Source organism: Narcine bancroftii, chromosome 3 (genome assembly GCF_036971445.1).
Source record: "Narcine bancroftii isolate sNarBan1 chromosome 3, sNarBan1.hap1, whole genome shotgun sequence".
NCBI lineage: Eukaryota > Metazoa > Chordata > Chondrichthyes > Torpediniformes > Narcinidae > Narcine > Narcine bancroftii.
Window position 1 is genome coordinate 300,492,824 of NC_091471.1, and position 27,968 is coordinate 300,520,791.

Sequence of the window (27,968 nt, forward strand, 5' to 3'; positions counted from 1 at the left end):
CCACCCCAAGCATGAGCACAGAGATAGACCTCAGTACATTTCCAAGGCAACAGATGCCCTGTTGTCTCCACTGACTCAGCTTCGTGGAATTAAGTAATTTAGCAAGAATTGATTTTTTTTTCCCAAATAGTGAGCCGTCGTCCTTTCCAGAATGAGAGCTGTTATTTTCTGTTTGAAGCACAGGGAGGCAAGCTACTGAAAGGTTATTACAAAGGGGGAACCCATAATGGATGGAAGTCCGATATTGAGTGACAGACTCTCCACACTTTCTCTTATGAATGCACTTCCATACATGAGAACCCAAGGTCAGTTTGTGCCTAAAGCAGTGGGTCCTTCTGCCATCATTGTCAGGTGCTGGCTTTTAAAGCACTTTTGAAGGAGTCTTTAGGGTGTTTGTGGGTGCATTCATTATCCGGATACACTTCATTCCATTTGGAGTGAATAAAAGGCACAACATCCTCAAATCTCCAGAGAGTAGCTTGTGATACAACAAGACATTTTCTATCCAGATCATTATCTTAAATTAATTGATTGACTTTAAAAAATTTCATTTAATTTCCAGTTATTTTCTACACTGGAATTTGTCAGCATCATTCATCATCAGAACTGAGCAATTATTTCTCTCTCCCCCATCCTCATGGAGAACTGCTATCCCAAGGAGTTGCGTTTGAACGATAGGATCATACATTCGCATTCAGCACTTCCCAATCAGGAGCTCGAGGCTGTGCCCGAACGTTCAGTTCGCAGTCCGCTGGAAATGTCTATTAACTATGCCATGATTCTACCCTTCTACGATAGCTTAAGTTATCCAGAATCACATCCTGTGGCATTGTAAAGTGTATGGTTAATTACAAAATTGTTTCTCAGCAAATCAATTTGTTTTATTGCTGTTTCATCCCTTTATTGCCCTGCAGGAGATATTCATCACTACCGAGCTACCTGCAGCCGTATCAGAGGGACAGCCAGTGAGGCCATTTTCAATACCTGTCACTGACAGATCTTGAGGACTAGTGGGGGGGGGGGGGGGGGGTGCACTTACAGAGTGGTAACTTGGTGTTATCTCGTCTTCCTGTCCTCAAAGAGATGGAGCTTTTATCATTTTAAGACTAATTATCTTGAGGTGATGATCAGTTTATTTAGCAGAAATGCAGAGAGAATTACATTATTGAACCATGGGCATAATATAGACAAGCTCGTCTGGAAACTTCTCGAAATGTTGTTAAAGTGCAAATATAACAGATTGACAATTTTCTTCACCATTTGTTGGACATTGTGATAAGTAATATTTAAAGCATAAATATGACAAACCTGCGAATAGCGTACCGCCTTTGCAGAACCAATCACCTGGGTTCGGATTTGGTGCTGTCTGTAAAGAGTTTGTATGTTCTCCCCGTGTCTCCGTGGGTTTCCTCCAGTTTCCTCCCACCCTTCAAAATGTACTGGTTTTGTAGGACAATGGGGCGCAATTGGGCGGCCTAAGCTTGTGGGTCAGAAGGGCCCGAGTCTTGACATGTACATTTAATCTTACAGTAAAATCTTTGGCTGTTTTATTACATTTTCATCAAGGTAGGTAAGAATTGCAGTCAATTAAATAAATATACAATTATGGAGAAACTCAGCAAGTCAAACAATGTAATTTATTTAGCAAAGATAGATACATAACCAACATTTTGTGCTTAAGTCCTTCAAGATATGAGCAAAATGTAAACAGGTGCCTGAATAAAATGGTGAGGAGGAGAGGCGCAGGGGGAGCAGCACAGACCCACCGGCAGGATATGGGAGGGAAGGCGTGGCAGTATGGCTCTGTGTGTTATATACTGAAGAAACCTGGGACTATTTTATTGCTAGAGCATGAACACAAACATTGTAAGAGCCACATCACACTTGAGAGTGGTGGATGCGTGGTGAGACATGTGTCTGTATTACGCGACCCAGTAGCTTGATCTGAGTAAAGAAATGTGCTGTAAACTTGCAAGCCTTTCTAGTGTTTATTAAGATTTCAGATGGTACAACCCAGACACAACACTGTGAATGGAGAGACAGAAGGGAATGAAGAGCTGGAGGAAAGAAGATAGAGGGATAGGGAAGAGAGGGAGAATGGGGGGGGGGTCATCTAGCAGATACTGGACAAGTTGGCATTAATGCCATCCAATTGGAGAGTGCCCAGATGGAATATTAGGTGTTGCACCTCCAATTCCTTGGTTTGGCAGTGAAATGAATTTGTGGTTCAGACAGAAGGAACAGGGTTTGGATCTTTTTAATTCATCAACAGAATTGATTATTTACAATATAGAAAAATAGCAACAATCCTTGAAAATTTTTGTCATTTTTGGGCAGAGAAATGGCCGATGGAGTTTAATCACAGGAGAGTTATGTGGTGATGAATTTTGAGAGGTCAAATGCATGAGTATAGAGTAAATGGCAGGACCCTTCAGTGTACTGATATATATAGAGGGATCTTGAGATGCAAGTCCTTAGATCCTTGAAGGTGAACACTCAAATGGATAGAGCATACGGCATACTTATCTTCATTGGTTGGGACACTGAGTCAAAAAGTCAGACAAGACTTCTTGCAGCTGTATAAAGCTTTGATTTGGCTACTTTTAGACCAATGTGTGTTGGTAGCCACTTTGTACAAAGGATGTGGAGGCTTTGGAAAAAGTGCAAAGGAGATTCACTGGGAAGTTGCATGGATTGGCATTTATATGGAGAGGTTGAACAAAATCTTTCCTGCACTGTTGAAACTGTGCATATTTATTATCTGTCTATCTTTTGTGTTTATCATTTCTTTTTTATTTAATCCAATGTTAATAAATGCCATTGTAGAATTTTTATGGTGTCTGTTCAACTGCGGCATTAAGCGTTTTGGTGCATTGACCAATGTGTTTGACAATCAACTCATTATTATTATTAAAATAAGATCTCAGTAATAGGCAGGGCAAGGCTATTTTATGCCCGGCTTACAGATAAATCCAAATAAGGATGAAAACTGAATGAGAACTCTGCATGGACTGATGATGAAGCTCTTGCTCATTGTCAAAGGAGGAAGTAGCTACTTATCACAGCGTTACTGCTTCGAGTCGGTCAATACATTAGAGAACTTGTCGGCAATTTGTCACGTGTAGTACAAACCAACCAGAGAAAACTGCAGACACGCAGCAGTTCAGAAAGTAGGTCTGGAGAGATCAGACATCAATATCTGATGCTGAACCTATCTTTGGAGTTCCTTCCCAATGCCTCCCATTTCTGCTGTTGAAACTAGAAAAGCAAACTTTGAGGCCAAATTTTTTTTTTATAAAATGGTTTCCTGCAAAAAAAAAATCAGCACAAACAATCATTTATTACTAAGTAAAGATCATCAAACACTGTTTTATTAGAACAAACAATGAGCCACTGAAGGAACTCAGCAGATGAGGTGGTGGAAGAAAAGGTCAGTCAATGTTTGTGGCTGAAGGACCCACACAGGCTGAGGCTGCTGGACACTGGTTCCTGGGAACCAGGATTTGGGAGGGTGCTGAGAACAAGAAGGGTTCATGATAGGCCTTGGGCACTGAAGGCTTCCTCATGTCGGAGGCTTGGATCTGGACCTCAAGTTGCCGCTGGATTGAACAAGAGTCTGTGCGGCTGCAGGAGCACTAGAGGTGAATCCTCGGATACTCCGTGCTTCTGAAGGGTTTCTCTTTTGCTTCTCTTCCTCCTATTGTTAGGGGTACCAAGCAATGCTCATGGCAACTCTTTGTCTGACTTATAGCAGACAAAAGTTGAAGTACATCATGTATATTACATTTTTATGTGCATTATGTGACAATAAAAGGAACCTTTGGATTGGGACACCTTATCCAGACTAAAGTGCGATGATATTTCTGTGTCGAGGAGGCTGTATCAGGAGCACCAGATACAGTAAATTACCCCTACAGATTCAAAGTGGGTGTTTTGGGTCCTGAATATCTACCTCCCACATCTGTTACATTCACTTTCAAATGTTTTACATTTTAAACTCTTCACAATAGAGGACTACAAAATTGTGAGAGGCTTAGATAGGGTGAACAGCCAGCACCTTTGTACCAGGGTGAGAGTATCAAATACCAGAAGACATCTGTACAAAGTGAGGGGAGAAAACTTTAGGGAAGACATCAGGGGTAAGTTTTAGAGTGATCGGTGCCTGGAATGTGTTGCCGGGGTGGTGATGGAGGCTTGTACAATAGGGACATTTAAAAGACTTTTAGGCATAGAGGGTAACAAGGTAGGAAAAGTCTGGTTTTTGAGTACCATATATAATTGTGGAATTGTCTAATTTTTTGGCTCAAAATTTGGGAGGTCAAGTTTTGAGTCATACTTTTGACCTTGGTAAATACCTGCATAGTTCAAGCTATTGGGAACTCAAATGGGCAGAACCAAATGGTAAGTCTGTGTTTGGAGCATCGGAAACTCGGAGAGCCAGGTGGCTGAGGTGAGGGTCAATACTTGGGGCATCAGGAGCTCAAATGGGTGAGCAGCGAGGATCCATGATCAGGGCATCAGGAGCTAAGATAGGTAGGCAATTGGGCAAAATTTAGGGGTGTCAACTTTTACACATCATACATTAACACCTGATTTTGAGGGGGGGATAAAAAGGGGTTTGACTATTACATGGTAGCAACAATTACACTAATATATACAGTAGGTTTATATAGGTTGGCACAACATCATACGGTGCTGTAATGTTCTCTGTTTTATGTTGATTATTAAACATCTGATCTTCCCATGACAGATGCTGCCAAACTGCTTCAGGGCCAGCACACCTTGTGTGCTGTTCTAAACTTTCTGCCAAACAACTGTCCCAAACTGAGGAAGAAACAAAAGAATTTGTGTGAGAAGTTCAGTGTTTGGATTCTTAGAAAGAACCTGTGAGTGCTTATTGTTGCACAAAAGTACGATCCCAGGAGTGGGACGTGATCATGAACTACCAATCAAACCCTTCTTTCTTTCCAAAGCAAACCACAATCTGCTGAGGGAACTTTGTGAGTTGACCAGCATCAGTGGGAGAAAAAGAAAGGTCAAGGTTTTGTGTTCATAACTTTCAAAATTCAGCCTCCCCTCTTTCTTTCAAGTCAAGTTTATTGACATCTACAGTAATTGTACAAGTACAATCTGATGAAACAGCGTTCTCCAGTCCTTGATGCAAAAACTTGCAGACATACAACCAGACATAACACACATACTGACAAATAATACATATGCAGGACAAGCAATTTATCTATAAAATAAATGAATAAATATTGCTTTGTGTAAATGAAAGTTTCAGGTGGTTATTGGTTATTTGTGAGCAGTTCTTTTGGTTGTTTAGTATTCTCGCTGCCCATGGGGGAGATAAACTATTCCTCAGCTTGGAGGTGCTGGCTCTGATACTCCTGTATCTGTTCCCTTTGGATATATTGGTCACTGACAAAGTTAGCAGGTTTCAGCATGAAACAGACAAATTGGTGACAGTTGAGTCTGCATTTATTGCCCTTTATCTGAGAGATGTCCATTGACCTGTAGTTCCAACATACTAACTATATTGCTGAGAATATATCACAGTAAATAAAAAGTAATGTGCTTGTTCCTCCAATTCAAATCATCCTTGGTCAAGATGAATGAAGAAGTCTTTCTCTTTCTTTACCAGGAGTAAAGTATTTTGCAGTTCAAGCAAAATCAATATTCAAAGATTGAAGGAAGCCATGTTTTGGTTTCTCTACAATGATTTTATGCATGTTTACGTCCACGAGCATGTTTCTTTGATTTTCTTTTAACTATGGTAGACTTCTCTCACTGGAATCAATTAATCTGCAGTTAGATACCTACAGTAAATCTGCTAACGTTGCACCAAGAGGTAACATCTGTTTGCTGTGTCAAAGCTATTCCTTAATCTTGGGGACTATAATCTTGTTTGCATCCATCTATCACACAGGATCTGTGACCTACTACCTATCAGGAGCATCAAAATTAGGACCCAGCAGGCTAGGAAATAGCTTCTTCCCACAGGCTGTGAGATCAACAAACGGTATCTCGTTACCTTAGGTTCCTTATTAATGGAATTGAATTAATTATCCCAGCATATTTATATACATTGTTATGCATCTATTTGATTATTATATGCTATGTGAGAAATGTATTGTGTGTATGAGAATAAATCAGTTTTGTCCAGTTGTATATGTACAGTAAGATAATAAACTTGAGCTTGCTACAGTCCTGTAACCATGGGCAGCAGATCCAGAGTTTCATTAGGACCACGACCTAGGAGCAGAAATAGACTATTCAGCTCATTGAGTCTGCCCCGACATTTAATCATGAGCTGATCCATTTTCCCACTCAACCCCACTGCCTGACTGTTTCCCCAGAAGAACAGAAGAAATAGGTGCAGGCATCAGCTATATGGTCCATTGAGCCTGCTCTGTCATTCATTGTCTTCTTGGCTGATCTGATAATAGGCTCATCCCATATATCTGCCTTTTCCCCATATCCCTTCATTTCCTTACTATGTAGAAATCTATCCAACTTTGCTTTAAGTATATTTACTGAAGTCACATCCATTGCTTCAATGAGCAGGTGAATTCTACCCACTAGGGAAAGCAATTCCTCCTTATCTGTTTCCTAAATTTACTACCCTGAATCTTGAGGCTATGTCCTATATTTTATGGTCTCCCCATCAATGAAAACAAGTGGTTAGAAACTAACTGACCCCCCCCCCCCCCCCCACCCCTGTTAGCACTACACAGGAACAGCAATGGAAGATTCACCAGACAGCAGTAAATTCAAAATAATAGTTGTTATTAAACTATTCACCACATAACAGTTCTCACTTTACTCTAAACTTTTTTTAAGTCTAAACTTAAGCCCCACTATGCGGAAATGTAATTGTCATTGAAATTTTAAACAGTTGGCAACCCTATTTTCTTGTAAACCATGTGATCTCCTGACTCTGGCTTGCAGACATCGCGACTCCAAAAAATAACCTCATTCCTGTTTCATTAAGCTTAATATTATCACTCAAATGGCTCGGAGTTTCATTTCTCTTGTTCAAGGGGCCTCAAGTTCTTTCAAGAACCATACCTGGTACGAGTTTTAATTAAGAACACTTCTGTTCCATCACCTTGAGACTTTGCTCTGAGTACAATGATGTCTTTGCAAACTTGCTGTGACTTGTGTGTAACCCTGTTCAAAACCCACTACATTACTCAAGACAAAAATATAGCTTAACCATAACCTAAACATTACTATTAACACAGATCCATTACAAGCTTACCTACCTCAATCTTATCTATGCTTTTCATAATTTAATGTTTTTATAAGATTTCCTTTCATTTCCCTAAATTCCAGTAAGTACAGTCCAAGACAACTCCATCTCTTTTCATAGGCCAATCCTTTCATCCCTGGAATCAACCTGGTGAACCTCCTCTGCACTGCCTCCAAGGCTAAAACATCCTTCCTCAATTAAAGAGTCCAGAACTCCACATAGTACTCCAGATGCAGTCTCACCAGTACTTTGTACAGTTGCAGCGTAACCTCCCTGCTCTTAAATTCAATCCCTCTAGCAACGAAGGACAACATTCCATTTGCCTTTTAGATAACCTGTTGCACCTGCAAACCATTCTTTTGCGATTCATGCACAAGCACTCCCAAGTTCTTCTGCATAGCAGCATACTGCAATTGCTTGCCATTTAAATAATATTTGGATCTTCCATTTTTTTCTTCCAAAGTAGATAACCTCACATTTGCCAACCTTGTCCTCCATCTGCCAGACCCTTCCCCATTCACTTAACCTATCTATATCTCTTTGTACACACTCAATTTAGTGTTATCAAAAAACTTAGATGCACTCTATCCACTCTTCTAGGTTGATTTTATATACTATGAACAGACAATTCAGATCAGTATGGGATCTCAGGAGGGAGAGAGAGAGAGAGAGATGTTCACCTTGAAGTTTGAAAAGGAGAGGCTGGAGTCCGATGTGTCGGTTTTCAGTGGAGTATAAGAAATAACAATCACGTGAGAGGGTAAAAACATGAAGGGGGAAGACGGCCATATCAGCAATGGCTGGAGCTTGTGCACAATAGGAAGAAAGTGCAGGACAGGCACATACCAAAAAGAAAAAGTTGTGAACGGAAAAATGAGACGATGTGGCTAACGAGGCAAATTCAAGCCAAAATAAATGCAAAAGAGAGGGCAGACAAGGAAGCAAAAATAAGTGGGAAACTTTTAAAAACCTGGAGAAGACAGCTCAGGTGAGTAGGAAGGAAAAGATGAACTATGAAAGGAGGTTAGCAAGTAATATCAAAGAGGATGCTAAAAGCTTTTTTTTTAAATATATAGAGTAACAGAGTGACAAAAGTAGACTTGGGACCAATAGAAAAGGATGCTGAAGAAATTGTATTGGGAGACAAGGAGATGGAGAGAAAATGTATGAACATTTTGGATCATACTTCACTGCAGAAGACATTAGTAGCATACTGGACTCTCATGGAAGAGAAGTGAGTGTAGTCAAGATCACCAGAGATAAGGTACTTGGAAAACTAAATGGTCTTTGGGTAGTGTCATGAAGTGAAGAGTATCCAGTTCGGTGGGTTCACGGAGAGATGAATCTGGACACAAATGTTACAATCGCATGTAACTTTAATTAACACACAAGAGACAAACAGGGGAGAGTGTTAAACAGTACTTGATTACTATTTCACTTAGGCGACAATAAACACATTCACCTCAGACCTAGAATGGACTCTGACAATAGTGAAAGTATACTCGACACTCTCACACACTACAAACAGGGACTCTTACATACACCTGGTTCCCTGAACCAATGGGGGGTGTGGATCTTCACAAGTATTGATCTATTGCAATACTACAGCTCAGCTTCAGTGTAGTACACACCTTACCATGACCCTTCCAGGGATGTCCACAGTAGCAACCTGATGTGGAGCGATGTCCAGGGCTGAGAGAAAGAATGTGCTGTGCGTTGATGTTATATACAGTACTAAATCACTGCTTCTAGCCATTAATGAAGCTAGGTGATTTAAATTAGCCAATTTCCCAGAGTCCAACCTTGATTGATGGGTGATGTGATTTCTGAATAGGTTTCAGTTGGGGAGGACATATGACCAGCTGCAGTACACACATTCCAGACAGACAGGCAGGCCACATTTCCTCCATACACAACATTCCACCCGTCGGAAGTCACATTACTCTACAATCGCTATGAAGACAATCAATAACTCTATGTGCATTTTCTAATTATTACAAAAAGGAAAAGAAAAAAAGAACAAAAAGATATGTTAAAATAAAAATGATACTAATCAATGAACACAAGTGCCTTCTTTATGTTGGCAAGGCACATAATCAAATTCAACGACAATGCTTCACCACCTCCTCCCTGACCAAACAGGGTCACTGTGTTTCTGATGGAGCACGGTGCTGTAGGAGCTGTTCTCCAGTGTCAGAGGGGATGGTAGAGAAAGAAATATGTCTGGTCACCGACTCGCGTGCCTGGTTTCTATGGCTTGGCTGGCAAATGTGAGCACCCTTACCACCAACATCTGCGAACAGGCAGTGCAAGGTCATCCATCAGGTGCCAAAGCTCTTTCTTATGCATCTAGAACTTTGGTCTCAAGCTTGGGAACACTCTAAGCACAGAGGCCAGATGCCCATTGCTTCATGGTGAGGCAGGTAACAGGTGTCACCAACTTCATCAAGTTGTGTGTGGATGAATGTGTGCTCATGCACACATACTGAGTGTTCCCCAACCAGAAGCCCTGGATGAATCAGCAAATTTGCAACCTGCTGAGGGCAAGAACAAGGGCATTTAAGCGTGGGGATTGGGATCTTTACAAGAAGTCCATCTTTGAAGCAATGTGGCAATTCCGCAGGAAGCTAGAGGCAGAGTCAGATACACACCAGCTATGGCAGGGAATGCAGGCCATTGCAGCCTACAAACCAAAGGTGAACATTGTAAATAGCTGTGATGCTTCACTACTCAATGAGCTGAACATCTTCTATGTCTGCTTTGAGGAGAAGAACCAAACAGTGCCTACTAGAATCCCTGTAAGGGTTAAGGACTCTGTGAAATCTTTGAGGGCAATGTCAGAATATCATTCAAGAGGATGAACCCTCACAAGGCATCAGGCCCAGTCAGTGTACCTGGCAGGGTATTAAAATCTGCACCAACCAACTAGTTGGAGTGTTGTCGGACATTTCCAACCTCTCATTGCTCCAGTTAGAGGTTCCCATCTGCTTCAAAAGAGCATCAATTATCCCAGTACCCAAGAAGAGTAGCATGGGCTGCCTCAACAACTACTACCCAGTAGCACTAACTTCTACTTGATGAAATGCTTTAAGAGGCTGGTCATGGCCAGAATTAATACATAACTAAGCAAAAATCTGGATGCACTGCAATTCACCTATTGTCACAATCGCTCCACAACAGATACAATATTGCAGGCTCTCTTCTCAGCCCTTGATCACCTCAAAAACTGCAATTCATAGATGCGGCTGCTCTTCATCAACTACAGCTCAGCCTTCAATACCATTATTCCCTCAGTGCTAGTCAAGAAGCTACAAACTCTGGGCCTCTGTAACTCCCCTCTGCAACTTTATCCTTGACTTTCTCATTGGAAAACCACAGTCAGTACGAATTGGAAAGAACGTCTCCTCCTCTTATCAACACTAGCGCACCCCAAGAATGCGTGTTTAGCCCACTACTCTACTCATGATACATCCATATCTGTGTGGCCAGGCACAATTCCAATGCTATCTACCAGTTGGCCGATGACACCACAGTTGTCAGCAGAATCACAAATGCCAATGAGGAAGTGTACAGGAGAGAGATAGATCAGCTTGTTGAGCACAACCTTGTGGTCAGCGTTAGCATAACCAAGGAGATGATTGTGGACTTCAGGAGGAAGTTAGGGGAACATGACCCAGTCTTCATTGAGGGATCAGTAGTGGAGAGGGTCAAGAACTTCAAAATCCTGGACGACAACATCTCTGAGGATCTGCCCTGAAGTCTCCACATTGATGCAATCACAAAGAAGGCCTGCCAGTGGCTCTACTTGGTGAGGTGTCTGAGGAGATTCGGTATGTCACCAAAGACGCCAGTAAACTTCTACAGTGTAGAAGTTTGCACTGTGGAGAGCATTCTGCTGGTTGCATCACTGCCTGGTTTGGAGACACCAACTCTCAGGGAAAGAATAAACTCCAGAGGGTTGTTAACTCGGCCTGTGAGATCACAAGCACCAGACTTCACTCCATCAATGACATCTGCATGAGCCTCTATCCTCAAAGACCCCCACCACCCAGGCCATGCCCTCTTCACTCTGCTACCATCGGGAAAAAGGTACAGGAGCCTAAAGATGAACGCTCAGTGGCACAAGCTTCTTCCCTTCTGCCATTAGATTCCTGAATAATCAATGAACCGTAGACACTGCCTTGCTTTCCATGCACTATTAATTTTACATTTTTTTATAGTAATGTAAGATGGTTATAATAGGAATGAATGTTTTCACACTGAAGCTACTGCCAAAAAACAAATTTCAGGACTTGTTCATGTCAATAAATTCTGATTTTGATCCTCATGCCCTGGCTAATCAAGAACCTGTGAATCTCTGCCTTAAGTCCACCCAACTGCCTGTGCCACAAATTCCACAAATTTACCACCCTCGGCTGAAGAAATTCCTCCGCATCTCTGTCTAAGCAGAGAAGGGACAAGATGAGACAAGCTCTAGGACAACTTCAACCCTGAAGTTGTCCTAGAGCAGACTCTCCCACCATGGGAAACAACTTTTCTACGTCTACTCTGACCATACATGTCAACATTCAAAATGTTTCAGTGAGATTCTCCTAAATAACCTTTCCCTTGTGGTGTATTTTTAATTTGTCTGCATAAGTCAAGGTCAGTTTGGGATGAGTAATTAAATGCTCGCTGTCCTTGCAATACAGAAACTGAATATTTAAACAAAGAAAATATGTGTACAGTAAAACGCCCTGTATCCGACATCTATGGAGATTGGTAGATGGCAGATAAGTGAATTTTCCAGTTGATGAGATTGCGTGTTGCTTGGATTAGCAAAGTGACATCTGTGGTGGTGGTAGTGGTTGCCAATTTTAAATGCGTATTTTTTTACCTATTTATTTTCAGCAATTTTTTTTGCCAGTTACTTAAGGCTGCAGGTTGTTTGAATTCTGGATAACAAAAGAGCTCAGGGAAGATTTACTAGGGTGTTGCCAAGACTTCAGGAACTGAGTTGCATGGAAAAATTAAACAGGTTAGGGCTTTATTCCTTGAAACGTAGAAGAATGAGGGGCGATTTGATAGAGGTGCACAAAATTATGAGAGGTATAGATAGATTAAATGCAAGAAGGTTTTTTCCCCTGAGGTTAGGTGAAATACAAACTAGCAGACATGGCTTAAGGGTGAAAGGGAAAAGTTTAAGGGGAACTTCTTCACCCTGAGAGTAATGGGAATGTGGTACAAGCTGCCAGCTGAAGTGATGAATGCAGGCTCAATTTTCATGTTCAAGAAAAATTTGAACAGCTGCATGGATGGGATGGGTATGGAGGTCTGTGGACTGGGTGTAGGTCAGTGAGGCTGAGCAGAATAATAGATCGGGACCAACTAAAAGAGCCAAAGGTCCTGGTTCTATAACGGGGATATTACTGTAATTTGAAAAAGGCTAGAGATTCAGATTAGTACAATAGAAACTGGGTTTATTTCCAGCCTATTCTTGCTCTGATACCTCAATAATCAGAGAATTTCAGGCTGAAGAGACTTCAGCTGGCAAGAGGCGAGAAACTGTGAATGATCGATGTACATATGTCAAAGATGTGCTGTCCTGCACTGAGAAATGAACACATTCCATTGATCTTTCTCTCCATCAGAAACAATATTGTTTCCAAGGATTGCAGATTCCAAGTAGGATGTGAAAAATCACTAGCATTGTATTGGAAAAAAATCCGCACTTGGTATCAGCTGGGCTTGTCAAACGGATGCAGTGCTTAGCAGCTTGATGATTGACTTACACGCTGCTAAAGCCACCAACCTTATAGTCCATCACATTAGCAGCTGGGTTATTTGGAAAGTTGTTATGTGAGAGTGGTCTACTAATGCAGTAGGGGTAAATCGCAAAGTTTTGATCTCCAAATCCAACGCTATTTTAATTTACATATTAATGGGAGTTGTTTCTCCCGCAGATGCTGAAAAGCTGAAATAAAAGCAGAATATGCCCGAGACACTAAGCAGGTCAGGCAGCATCCGCGGAAAGAGAAACGAGTTAACTTTCCAGTCAAGATCCTTTCTCATGTTGATGAATATTCACTCTGTTTCTTCCTCCATGAATGCTGCCTGGCCTGTTGAGCATTTCACTGCCTTTGAGGACATAGAGCATTGAATGTAACAGCACAGTTCAGGTTCTTCAACCATCATGTTCTAATGCATGGAAAATTACTCCACATTAACCTGACACTTCCCTCCCTCACACCCATAAGAGTCCATATCGGACCACCCTACATCACCACCTCAAGCAATGCAATCCAGGCACCTATTATTCTCTGTGTGAATAACTTGCCTCTGAAGTCTTTGGAAAAAGGGTATTGGATGTCCACCCTATCTATGCCTCTCCTAAACACACACAGGATACACATGCACAAACATGCACACCTCTATTTAATCACCTCTCATCCTTCATCACTCCAGAGAGAAAAGCTCTGGCTCACTCAACCTCTCTTCAATAACACATTTTTCAATCCAGCCACCATCCTGGTCAATCTTCTCTGCATCTTCCAGGCTTTCACATCCCTAGCACAAACCATTTCCATCTCTTTCTCCATTTATTTATCACTTAATTCCTTTGACCTCTGTTCAATGTGATGAAGCTGATGCGGTTGAAGGAGAAGGCAGGACAGGAGTGGATTGTTGGGTGCATGGAAGTGATGTGGAGTTGGTCCTTGCATGTCCAGAAAATCGATGTCACCACTTCAGCCCCTGCTTTTCTAAGGGGGAGTTTCACTGAAGCAGGGTTGGTCTGTGGTAACCTGACAAAAGTGCCTACTGGACCATGAGGAGACTGCAGTTCATTCAAAGGGTCCTGGGCATCAGTCTTTGGCCATTCCCAAATACCATTGCAAAGGTGGTGATGTCATCAAATTGAACAACTCTTCACCTTTTGTGTTGTTAGGAAGGGAGTTCCAGGATTTATGTGAGGAAGGAACAGAAGCATAGTACCGAGTAAAGATGGTGTGTGATTTGGAGGGCATCCTGCATCTTGTCCCTTCTCTCCATCTTGCCTGCCCTGACACTGTGCACAAGCTTTCAATAAAATAGTTGGGGGGGGGGGGGGGGGGTTGGAATTGCACCATGACATTCTGATTTTAAAGTTCACCGGAGGAGATGCTGAAGTGTTTCCCTGATCATTATCATCCTTCCAATATTTTCTCTAACTTTCAAACTCTTGACACTATTTTGTACAACTGGGTTTACATTAGAGTATTAATGAGAGAGTGTGTGTGTGTGTGGGTGGATGGGTGTGCCTGTTTTATGTGTGCATGTTTGTGCATGTGTTTCCTGTGTGTGTTTATGCATGCATTTTTGTGTGTGTGCACTTTTTATGTGAGCATATGTATGCATTTATGCATGTGTATCCTGTGTGTGTTTATGTGTGTATTTATGTGTGCTTGTTTTATGTGTGCATATTTATGCATATGTATCTTTCTGTGCGTGTTTGTGCACGCGTTTAGGTGTGTGTGTACATGTGCTTATCTGTGTATTTGTGTGTGTGTATGAGGGAGAAAAACATAAACACTATTGTTTTGATGTAAAGACTAATTAATATTTATCTATTTGCAAACATTGAGCAATGCAGGGAAGCTGTCCAAGAATGGTTTGTATTTGGTGGGAATATATAACAAACTTGAGCAGATACCATGGGGAGGCAACCTCACAGGAACACTATCCCTATTGATAAGAGTTCCCGGCCACAGTCCTTTAATCATTTCCTCGAATTTGTGCCATTAGCTGCCTTAAAATTCTTCTTGCATATTTAAGATTCCCTGGAGAGATTGTAGCCATGTTACCAACTCTATGAGTGATGTAATGTTAAATGAGATTTTGTGAAAATTACACGTTATTTGAATTTTCTGCTGTTGATTTGCATTCAGTATGTAAAATGTTACTGCAGTAGAATTTCAAATTGTTTTGTAACATCTTTATTTTAAATTATTTAAATTTGTATCAAAGTTGAAAATTAGTCATGGAATAATGCAATATAATGGATTAAAAATAAGGTATTATAATGGTTTCAACTTCATGTTTAAATTCCTAAATTCAATTAAATCATGACATCTAAAAGGTGAACAGTTCAGTTCCTGCTTAAAATAATTTATAAATATTTCTCACAAATTTGCAAGCTACCTAGTGAAGAAGAGACGAGAAATATTTTAAAACTTGGGAAACCCAGAAGAAGTGATAACTGTGATTATTTGAGGGCCCCAAGTTGAAATTTATCTTAAACTATCTTTACTTATCTAGAATGAGGAGACATAATCCCTAAAGTTTCAGGGTGTAGATTTCCAGCAGCGTTGCCACCTTTTATTACCTGAGAGCAGTGAATCTGTAGAATTCTCTGCCAAAGGAAGCATTAGATGCTTCCCCACTGTATGTATTTTTCACACAGGTCAATAGATATTTAAACAGTTGGGGAATTAAGGGTTATAGGGAATCTGTGGAGTGTCTTCTGGAGCAGATTGCCTGTGAAGTGAAGGATGTCTTAGTGGATCTGAATGATAGGGAGACTCGTATTGCCCAATTAATAGCTGATGACAGCCTAGGCGATAGGCAACTGTCACAGATGTTGAGGAGGTGGTGCAGGCTGGCTGGAACTGATCCTGTCAAAGGTGATTTTTGGAAACAGAAGTTCCTTCGACGTTTACCTTGTCATGTTCAAGAGCATTTAATGAGTGTCTTTCAAATGTCCACCCTCAATCAGTTGGCAGATTATGCAGACCTCGTTATGTCCATGACCTCTTGAAGATAGAAGGATTGGCTTCTTCCCCTAGTCAACGGAGTAAATGGAACTGGAACAGCTGCTTACTGCACCGTGTGAAGTGCCAGCACCTTATCAATCGAAGATAGCACCAGCGCCATATCAATCGAAAATAACTGAGTTGAAGTAGCAAGCGGCAACACTGACTACACAGGTCTAGGCTCCTTCCATCCACCTGGTTGGGTGGAGGACGTGGTGGAGGCAACGGACAGTGTATTTGCTGGAAGCATCGGAGATTTGGTGCTGCGGCCTGGTCCTGTCATTCACCTTACGACTTCTACAAATGGGACAGACTGAAAATATCCGTGAAGACCCCGGCCAACTGTTCTGCACAGACTCTAAGCACACAGTCAGGTATACCATCAGGACCAGCTGCCTTACTTAGGGTGGCCCAAACATCAGAGATGGAAGTGAGAGAGGCAGTTCATCAGGTGGAAAATCCACTTTGAAGGTGACCTCCTTGTTCTCTCCTTCAAAACGAGTGTAGAAATAGTTAGGTTCCTCAGAGAGGGAGGCACAGCTGGAAAGGGCACAGTTCTAGGTGGTCTGTAATGATCAGTATGCCATGCCACAAGCGTGGGGGGTCGGAGGAATTGAAATGCCCTTCAATCTTTTGTTTGTATGTATGTTTAGTCTGAGAGATTCACCTCCTTAGGTTGGCCCTGGCTGAGCTGTAAGTCTTCCAGTCTCCAGATCTGAAAGCTAAATCTCTGCCTTTGAGCAGAAGGTCTCTCAAGTGTTCAATTTCTGATCAATTCCAGTGCAGAGATTTCAGTGGTCCCTCCAACAATGAAGGGACACAGACCCCCTAATATGTCATGTGTTCTTTCAGCTGCGGATGATTCTCATATTCAAACATATGGCTGGGGTCACTCAAGTTAGACTTTAGTCTCAAGAAGCCTTTTCGGTGGATTTTCCCGGTTGCAAATGTGGCCAGTGCCATTTTTGGAGCGGATTTCTCATCACATTTTTCTTTGTTGGTGGATTTTAAAAACCACTGTGTCGTGGACCCCAGCTCTTGTATGCAGGTGAGCTGCATCTGTCATCCCTCCAATGTCGTCAGCCACCTGATGCGTCTTCAACCTGACTCCTGCCCTTTCTGAGCCTTACTCAAGTGTTTCCCTCACCTAGCAAATGGAGCTGAGTCCACGGCCAGATCATCCATGATCTCATTGAATGGCGGGTCAGGCTCGACAGGCCAGATGGTCAACTCCTGCTCCTGTTTCCTATGCTCTGTACAAGTCATTGCATGAAGAGGAAACTTGTGGGATTCAAGTCTGTCAAATTTCCCACTTAAATGATGCCATTCGCTTTGCACAGAAGCTATTTGGCACTGAGTCTGTTATTTTTTTAAGAACTTGTTAATTGCCTACTAAATTTGTGACAGAAAGGTACAGCTCATAGTTAATAGCACAAGTACCTTTTTAATGACATAATGATTACTAGTGCATTGCTAATCAATCTCTTTGGCCCCAAAAGGGGACAATTTAAATTATTAAACGTCACATGCCTGCATAGTTTGAGGTTTAAAAAAAGTTATTTTTAATGTTATTAAAAAAAATCACTTTTTTTAATTTTAAAAGAAATTATTTTTTTTCTCGTCTGATTCAAACTTTATTTTCTTTCTTTCTTTCTCTCTCTGAACCTGACTTCGTTTAACTCATCCACTTCCTCCATTCCATCATCTCATTTTAACTCTCATAACATCTTATCACTTGCTACCCTCTCAAGATTCAAGATTATTTTATTGTCATGTAATAAACCAGAAAATGTGATATTACATGAAATTTCCTTTAGTCCACCGGAAGGCAAAAAAAGATTTGCCATCAGCAGAAATTTCTCATCGCCCCTTACGGTCAGAGAAACGGAAGCAGAAGAGTGTGTTCCCCCCCCCCCCCCCCCGTCACAGAGTGTCTATGGATTCACCCCCTACGCTCCCAAAGCCTCAACAGACACACAGACTTTAGTCCTTGCCACACTCTCGTCAACTCATAATTCTAGCCCAGAGAAAAAAAATAAGCTGAAGAAATAATGATGAACTAACTTGAAAGGTCATATTTTAGCAAGATTTGGTCCACTATCAGAATATTGTTGAACAAATAAGTCATACATTTGCCTAAAAATCAACAGCATGGATTTAACATAATGACCATATTATGAGGGACAAAGACGGACTGATGATTAGCATCTATGGTGCATTTACATTACCTCCTTAAACTATCTCCTTAAACTTCACCCCTTTACTTTCCAAGATAGAAGGTAAAACACAAAAATCCACATACGGTGTGATTGTAGTAAAAACACAGAGATGCTGGAGGAACCCGGCTGGTCTCACGACACTAATAGGAGGTAAAGATATAGAACCGACACTTCGGGCCTGAGCCCTCCTTCAAAGCATGAGTAAAAAGCAGGCAGCACCTGGATTAAAAGGAAGGGCAGGGGAAGGAGTACAGACCAATCGACAAAAGATGTTAATTGGATGTGGAGAGGAGGCCAGGAGAGAGGAAAGGTCAGAATTGATTGGGGGTGGGGGGGGGGGAGTTGAAGTGGCTCTGATAATGCAGAGCTCGGGTAAAGGAGGCAGAGGGGAAAGGGAAGAGAAAGATAGATAGTAGATTTTTTTTTTATGAAGCATTTGTTCAGCTGCAGCAAGTGAAAATTTTGGTCCATTTGTACATTGTACATTGTATCTCATTATCATTCTCCTATCAACTCTGACGAGATCATCTTTATGGCAAAGATATGGCAATGAAACAATTTTTCAGTCATTAACTAAGGAGAGACTCCAGTCATATTGATGTTCATCAAACATTAACTGAAAAAAAAATTTCAAACAGTAGTCTTTCTGACCTTTTCTAAACACTTCTTTATAGTAGTATGAAGGAGAGCTCAATGATTGCAGATACAACAAAACACCTTTATTTTAATTTTTGATTTTGGAGTTACAATATAGTAACAGGGCCTAATTGCCCACAAGCACATAAATTTCAAGCAAATTAACATAATCTGTGGCTAAATTGGATGTACGTTTAATTTCTATTGAAAAGGTGGAATAGAACAACTTCTCTGGAGGTACTAAAATTTATGGATTCTCACCATGTCTTTATTATTCTGCAAATGAGCAGTTCTTTATTTTTGAAAGAACAGTCGTCAACAACTGCACCCTATTTTCCTGATTTAGATAAAGACTGATCCCATATAAAGCACTGTGATTGAAATGACATAGAACAAAGATCATTGGAACAGAACAGCACAGAACAGGCCCTTCAGCCCACAATGGCTGTGCTGAACATGATGCCAAATTAAATAAAATCCCTTCTACCTGCATGCGATCCATATCCCCTCCATTCCCTGCAATATTCAGAGAATTTGATATATTGGAGTAAAATTATGAAGTAAGAAAGTGAGTCATAAATGACCCCCATAACTTCTAGAATCTTATATCAGAATTATTAATTGAATAACAAATATTTTCCATGATCAAACAGTTCATGAGGTCACGCGACCACTGGTCGTGAGTAGGCAGGGCAGCATCCTTCCATTTAAGTAAAATCGCACGCCTCGTCAAAAAGAGAGGCAAAAGAATTAGCACGACTCTGGACCAGAAATAAAGAATCATTCCCTCCCATTGTACTGAATAGGGCCACCAAAGGGTTTGGTGTTCAATCTATACTGAAAATTTTTGATAGAGTATGCAAAACCTTATCTAGTATTTTTTTCTAGACTAAGACAAGTCAGAACATATGAATTTATGATGCTTCTCTGTCCTTACACCTGTCACATCAGGGAGTTATATCAGAGCCAAAAGCTGTTAAACGCTTCTCATGTGATATCCCTTCCATTCCCAGAATCATCCTTGTGAACCTCCTCTGAACTTTCTCCAACGTCAGCCCATCCTTTCTTAAATGAAAAGCCCAAAACTATTCACAATATTCAAAGTGACATCTCACCAGTGCCTTATCAAGCCTCAACACCGCATCTCTGCTCTTATATTCTCTTCCTCTTGAAATGAATATTCCACTCTCTGTATAAAAATGTATCAAAAACCCCTTGTGATGTAGACATTTAAGTCACTGTGATTGCATGAAATGTCTTTGGTGCTAAAGATGTCGAACTGAAATAAACTCTGCATGCAGCTTTGGATTGGATATTTAAGAGCAATGTTCTTAAACATTCGGTATATGAGAGCTTTTGCTTAAACATGGAAATGTCATCTTGTGGAAATGCTGCAGTAGGATTTTGACACAATCTGATATAACTCCCTGGTTGCTAAATTTATAAATTACTCAGGGACATTTTAGAGGAGCAAGGATGCTCACACCCTGACAGGGAAGATGAAATGGTGGCCATTCTGAGTGCAGACTTTTGTGTTTCATGCAGTTCTGTGGATAACTAACTTAGAAACTTATAGGCGCAAAACCATGATATTGAACAATTATGAAGAAGGCCTTGTGTCAGGACATCTACTTTACATAACCATTCCTACTGAGATTCACTGATGAATCACTCAATAGGCCAAATCACCTTCTTCCACACAGAACCATATTGTACATCAGAAGTCAACCACAATTCACTTACCACTAACATGCACATATATATGTAAATTAAAGAACTGTATGAGCACACACCGTCAATTATTTCCTGGTCAATGTTGGTAAAGGACAAGTGGCAAGCAAAAGAAATCTGATAACCATGTACTAAAACTGTAACTTTCAGAACACCAAGCGACCATGTATCTCTCTATTTATACAACACTACAGCCAATACTGCCAAAATGGTGATCTTCAATACTGAAAAGCTTTGTACACTGTCTTGAAATGAACTGCTTCAAATTTTAACATCAAAATACTTCTGATGAATAATTTGCACTGCTTTAAGTATGGATAAGGACTGAGGAGCAACGAAAGAGCAATGTAGAGGACAGGATGGGAAAGTAAGGCAGTAGCCCTGCACAGGATTCGTCAAACCAAGCAGAGCGGGAACACACTTCACCGCCACCTGCTTCACCAAGCCTGTGAGGAACTCCTGGCTCCTGCCTCACCTGTCCTACCCTGCCCTCTTTACACTGCTCCTGCCCTAACTCTTCTCAGAAGCTAATGAAAAGTTTCTGCCAGAAACATCAACCAGTCTTTCTCTCCAACTGATGTGGCTCGATCTGCTTGAGTTCCTCCAGAGGATTGTGTTTGGCTTCAGATTCCAGCTTCTGCAGTCTTCTGTGTGGCTTCAGATTTGATCATTTATCTGTCAGGCTAAGATTTTACTCACCGGAAAGGAAACCCTTTATTGGAACAGCGTCTTTTCTCCCAAACCAATACAAATGATGTTTTTTGCAATCATATCTTTAAGCTATAATTCTGAATAACAGAAAGCTTTAGAACTAAGTTAGGCATAGGATGATGAAGCCATCATGAAGAAGGTTTACCAGTGGCTATGCTTCATGAGGAGTTTGAGGAGATTTGGTCTGTCAGATTTCTCCAGGTGTACTGTGGAGAGCATTCTGATTGGTTGCATCACTGTTTGGTGTGGAGGACAGGAAAACTTGGCCAGTGCCAACATGGGCATCGGTCTTCACTGCATTAAGGACATCTCCACAAGATGCAAGTATCTCAAGAAAGCAGCCTCTATCCTCAAGGATGCTCACCACACAGGCCATGCCCTTTTCTCTCTGCTTCCATCAGGAAGGAGATACAGGAGCTTGAAGATGAACACCCAGCAATACAAAATCAGCTTCTTCCCCTCCACTATCAGATTCCTGAATGGGCAATGAACCTACGGACCACTTTATCCCCTTTTTGCACTAATTATTTTTTAAATCTTGTATTTATGGAATTATAATTTTTTAGCAATTTTGCACCTCTAATGCACAATACTGCTGCTGTGAAACAACAAATTTTGAGACACAGGTTCATGACAATAAACCTGATTCTGATTCTGATTAATATCGAGGCAGTAGTGGACCAATATCCATTTGAAGTTTCTGGATATGTTATCGCATAGAGCAGAGTTTTCATGTTCTGAGGCATCATGGGTAATGCATCAAAGGCTCTGGGAGCTGAGAAAGGGGATCAATACCATCCTGAGGACAAATGAGAAGGCAAAAATGAGATACTAGTCTGAGTGTTGCCATATTGTGTCTTTGCAGCAATCGCTGGGAATCAGGAAAATGTGGATGTGCTACTGTCATCTCAACAGCTGCGAAATTGCAATGGCAGTGCGCCAATCAATAGGGCTTCCTTCACCATGTGCAATTGCATCAGTTGGATAGCTATTGACTGGAATCAAGATCTATATCTGTATTGAAATGACTTGCTTGCATTAACACCCAGCTAAAAGCCTGATCAAGGCAGTCTGCGACCAATCCGTTAGCATAATTACTGGTACAATGCACTTCCTGCACTGAGTGTTAGGCCCAAGAAGAACCATCGCACTAATAGCAAATATTTTAGGTTTTATTGTTGGTTTTCAATGTGTAATTAGTTCAAATGTAAATAAAAAACTGCTTAATTAAGAAATTTAAAAAGGACACCAGTGACATTTCAGGAACTACACTGGTTTACAGTAGCATCATAAAATCGATTCGTGCAATCTAAATGATCTTTTATAATGGACGTCTGTGCAAAAGCGTATTTAAATATATGTTTTTTTTGTTTAAAAGCCATCAGTATCTGAGTTATATAACAACCTTTATCCATTAATGGAAATGATGAATGGACGAGATACATTATTCAGAGAGATAAGTATCCCTTTATTGTTGACTACTCATCTGGCCTCATACTGTCACCACGCTCTTCTACAAACTTTCACCATATGCCCATCCTTCCCTTGAAACATTCACAATTTACCTAGTACAATATTGCATCAAGCACCTCACCTCTTCCGCTGACTTGACTTCAAAATGCATTGATGTCTGAATGTCTTATCTCAGGTTGTTGGCTCTTTGGAACCTCTGCAACAAAGCAATCAGTGGTGCTCCAAAACATTCAATTGAACAAGCAGGAATTTTTTTTCTTCTGACGGTATTGGCATCTCCAACGAAAGCTTGGGAACGTACGTTGGATTAAATTTTTAAAAATCAAATCATATTCTGCATAACGAAATGTGATTTGAGGAGTTCATCATTATTTGTTAAGGTAGGGGCATTCAGTTTTCTTCACAATGGAAAACAATTGGCAGGAGTGAAATTGTAAAATGTTCTGCCAAATTATGGAGGATAAAACTTACATTTAAAGTAGTTATGCTGCAGATTGTGTTTCCATCATTCCCAAAAACATTATCCTAATATCTCTGTGAATTAGAGGCCTGATTCATCCACTCTATGTAGATCATGATAAATTCAAGGAAAATAAACATATTTCAATTATGTTATTCAGTGAACGAACACAAATGCTGCATCCTGTACTCCAGGGGATTTTTGGGAGGTGGTTACTGTTAAACATCTATTCATGGAATATAAGTGTGGCTGCAAAATCCACGATCATTGTCTGTTCTCCTTGAACCAACTTCACCTATGAGGTGAACGCGCTTCAACAAGAAAGAGGGGTTGCCCAGCATTGATGCAGCAACGCCAATGTATGTCTAAATTGGGATTAGTTATCACTTGGAGGGGGACTCGGTTATTAATAGTATTCCCAGAAATTTTCTGTGCTTCAGTGGTAGCTTCATGAGTATCTGGTCTTGTCAAAGTAGCTTTTAAGAGTAGCTATTCCTAAAGTCACTTGATTTAAGGATTCAATGCATTGTTTCCACACTCAGTGTCAAAGACTCTTTGTCATATCTAGGCCAGTTAGTTCTCTCCTCCTGACTTCATGAAAAACATTGGGGGCATTTAAGAGACACAGAAAAATAGAAGGAAAGAAAAATAGAGGGTTATTGGGTAGGGAGGGTTTAGTGTTTTTTTTAAATAGGAAGGGATATGTGGGTCAGGACAACATTGAGGGCCAAAGGGTCTGTACTGTGCTGTATTGTTCTATTTTATGTAGATGAAACAAAAACAAGGCTTTTGCATAAGTCCTGTGGCCCCCACTTTGAGAAAGCCTGGTCTAGAGGAAGCAAAGGAATATAACAAACATTTTGGGCCTGAACCCTCCATTGTATAAATAAGAAACATTGCACAAACCATCAATGAAAACAACCATGAAATAATACTTCCAAAGGAATCCCCCAAGTGGAATTTGTGTAAACATTCTCACAATCGTTCACAGACAATTTGGTAGAAGATACACACAAACCTTGGAAAAAACTGTGCAAATTTCCATGGCGGCAGGTCTGGATTTTCCGACCACCTTCCACTTCAGCTACAGCACAATGAACTCTCAAGAAAACAAAACGTTCTGGAAATTCAATATTTTTATTCAGCCATCTCTTGTTTCAAGAGAAAGATTAGTTGCTGACTTCAATACATGTTTCGATTTTGGCAAACAGACCCATCTGTGTATCTGTATTGTAGGGTCCTCCTGAGAAAACCAGGACAAATGTATTCTTGAGTTTAAAATGAAGCAAGTTTACTTCTCTAGCTAATTGGAGCTTAAAAATTATTTGCTGTTGTGAAGATTTCTATCCCTCCAGCAGTCAATCTAATTTGTTCATAATCCTTTCTGCATTCTTTGTAGTATTCCTTTGAAATCCCCTGGTTCTTCTTGATTCAATCAAGAATGGTTAGGGCTTGAAATTTTGGTCCCTTACCAATGAGAACTAAAAGAAAATCCTTTTAAAAATTGCTTATTATTTTACAATAGAACTCTATGATGGCAATGATGTCCACCATAGATTTTGCCTTGAGAATACAGCCTTAAAAATGCAGATATTCAAGATTCAAGATTTCTTTATTATCAGGTAATATTACACAAAATTGCCTCCTGCCTGCCGTAAGACAGACAAAGAGTGGTCATTAGTATTGCCCGGTGCCCCTTACAGTAAGAGAGAAAGAGAAGCAAAAGAGAGTCCCTTCAGAGACACTGAATATCTGTAGATTTGCCTCCAGTTTATCTGTAGTCCCTGTTCGATCCATCGGCAACCCAAGCAACAGATTTGGAAATCTCCAACACAATCATGAAACTTTCAGTGCCTGAGGCCTTTCAAATCCCGGCTCTGATGCCTGGTCTCCAGCAGCCCCCAACCCATGCGGGTCCCTGGACCACATCATCTGCAGCCTGTGTGGGCTGCTCAGCCGCTGAGCCCCTCGCTAGCTCGCTACCATGGTCACTACCTCGTCGGGCCCTTCAGCCGTTGAGCCCCTCACTGGTCCGCTGGGGAAGTTTGCTCTTTTCCTCTGTGGAGAATATTAGATAAACTATCTCTACTGCAACAGTGACAACCAACAGTATTCTGCTCTATTTGCTGAGTTATCTATTGTATTATTTTGGTTCAGTAACTAATTGATATTTTATGTAATCTACATATCTTGTCACACCATGGAACCACAAGTGGGTCAGGAGGTCTTTGATATTTTCTTGACTTTCACAATTTCCACCAGCAACATCTTATTTGGAACAAGTGAGTTAGATAAAGAACAATCAAATAAGTGAACATGGTTGTAAAACATCACTACTTTAGAACTTCAGATAAAGTACCCAATGCAATATTCTTTGTTTTGATCTGCAATTAATATGTTAAAGTTAATTTTAATGTAATGTAAATACAATACAATACTACAATAGAGAAGGGCTTTTCAGTTATGTAATTGATATTATAACCTAGATCAATAGGCAGGGTTATATTAAAAAAAACACACTAAACCCTCCCTACCCTATAACCCTCTATTTTTGGGTTGTATAAAGAAAGGTGATGAGTCAGTATACAGGAGGGAGATCGAAAACTTGGTTGAATGGTGTACCCACAACAACATTTCACTCAAAGTCACCAAAACTAAGCAGCTGATTGTTGACTCCAGGAAGGGAAAAATAGAGGAGTATGATTCAGTGATTATTGGGGGATCAGAGGTGGAGAGAGTGAGCAAATTTAAGTTCTCGGGAATCATTATCTCAGAGGGTCTTTCCTGCACCCAACACACTAATGGTATGAAGTAAGCAGGAGTTTACAGAGGTTTGGTATGACACCAGAAACCCTGGCAGATTTTTTTCGACAGATGTGTGGTGAAAAGTGTGCTGACTGGCTGCATCATGGTCTGGTATGAGGAAACCAATACCCCTAAGCATAAAGCCCTGCGAAAGATAATGGACACAGCCCAGGACATCAAAACCCTTCCCAATGTTAAGGACATCTACAAGGAACGCTGCCATCGGAGAGTAGCAACAATCATCAAGAATCCACACCACCCAGCACACCCTCTGTTCTCGCTGCTGCCATCAGGAAAGAGGCATAGGTGCCACAAAACTCACACCAACAGGTTCAGGAACAGCTGGTACCCCTCTACCATCAGACTCCTCAATGACAAACTCAATCAGAGACTCATTTAAGGACTCTTACTTGAGCACTTTATTGATTTTTTTTTAAATTTTCTCTGTATTGCTCTTTTTGTTTACATTTGTCATTGGTTTACATTTCTTTATTTGTTTTATGTGTATATTATGTACAATTTTTTTTGCACTACCAATTACTGATAATTCTGCCTTGCCCGCAGGAAAAAGAATCTCAGGGTTGTATGTGATGTCATGTATATACTCTGACAATAAATCTGAAATGTCTATGTGTGCACCATGGAGAGTATTCCGACTGGTTGCATTACTGTTGGTATGCCGGTTGCCAATGCACAGGACAGGAAGGTGCTATTGAGAGTTGTGAACTTGACCAGCACCATCAAGGGCATCAGTCTCACTCGATTAAGAATATCTACAAGAGGAGGTCTCTTAAGAAAGAATCAGCCTTACAAAATTTAAATTCAAACCCCGGTCACTGGTGTTGTAACAGCCTTGCATGAACTGCTATGCTAAACATGCCACCATCCTAATTAATTTCCCCCCCCCACCGCTTCTCCCAAGTTTACAAACAAAGCCTTGCTAAGATACTTAAGATAAAGACTCTAATTAGACAGGGATGGGGAAGCACTTTGTGAGAGTTACCCCAGCAGTGAGCAGTTATCAGCCAGCTCTTCATCCTGGGCGCCGTCATCTTATTCAAACACAACTTTATTCAAACGGCTGCTGTGGGATGGACATGACCAGGGTGTTCCACTGGCTGAACGTTTGCTGCCAAGGAGTTGTGTGTTGCTTTGGAGCACAATTACTTTTACAATATTTAACTTTTATTTCAAGTTTTATTTATTCTTATTTCTTTTAATTCCATTTTACTATCTATTTTCCCAATTTTTCTTTTGCCGGTTGCTTGGGTTGCCATTTGCTTGAATTCCGTATACTGGGGATTTTACTGTGTAAGGCTTGTTTCAGAAAATAAAATGTGCAAAGCAATTCCATGGGCTGACCAATAAATATAGGGTTAGATTGCAGAAATTAAATTAGGGAAATAGTCAAGTATTTAACACTTGAACCGATGGTGTAAAATAAATCAAAAGATATTTCAGTGCCAAAAAACAAGTCCGATGATACTATTACAATCAGCACTTTGAATCACTTTTGCATCCTATCAAAAGTTCTGTGGATAGCTAACTTAGATTAATTTTTAAGACAATTTTCACTCACTCTTAATATTTAAATTTATAAAATAATTGGTAAAAATTTTGAGGTTTTCTTCCATTTTTACAAGCCTTGCTTTATTTTGTTGATAGAAACTATTGCCATACTCTTGTCCCCAGATATTTGATGATATGAAGATATTTTCCTCAGATTTAACAATGATGTTCATTTATGATTTTCTTTTTCTTTTTCAGTATTTTTATTAACATTGAAATTTCACATCCAAAAATACAGAAAGTGTATGTTAAAATTCAAAAAAGTACATGACACTTAAATCTTATCATTTCATCCAAGGTACCGCACATTTTAATCGAACAGATTATACAGATTAATATTG

General features: G+C 40.5%; 1 long non-coding RNA gene across 5 annotated transcripts in view; it reads left to right on the forward strand.

Moving 5' to 3' along the window:
- The window catches only part of LOC138758980 (uncharacterized), a 61,212-nt gene extending 33,499 nt beyond the window's left edge, over positions 1 to 27,713 (forward strand). The window contains exons 3-7 of one of the 5 annotated variants that reach the window (XR_011354559.1): positions 5,930 to 6,022; positions 7,856 to 8,243; positions 8,332 to 8,519; positions 22,699 to 23,173; positions 26,128 to 27,713. This is a non-coding gene — a long non-coding RNA (uncharacterized lncRNA). Of the gene's footprint in view, positions 1 to 5,929; positions 6,170 to 7,855; positions 8,244 to 8,331; positions 8,520 to 22,698; positions 23,174 to 26,127 lie in introns of those variants that run through there. The other 4 variants (XR_011354562.1, XR_011354561.1, XR_011354563.1 and 1 more) reach the window with 4 other exon arrangements.
- The last annotated feature ends 255 nt before the right edge of the window (positions 27,714 to 27,968 follow it).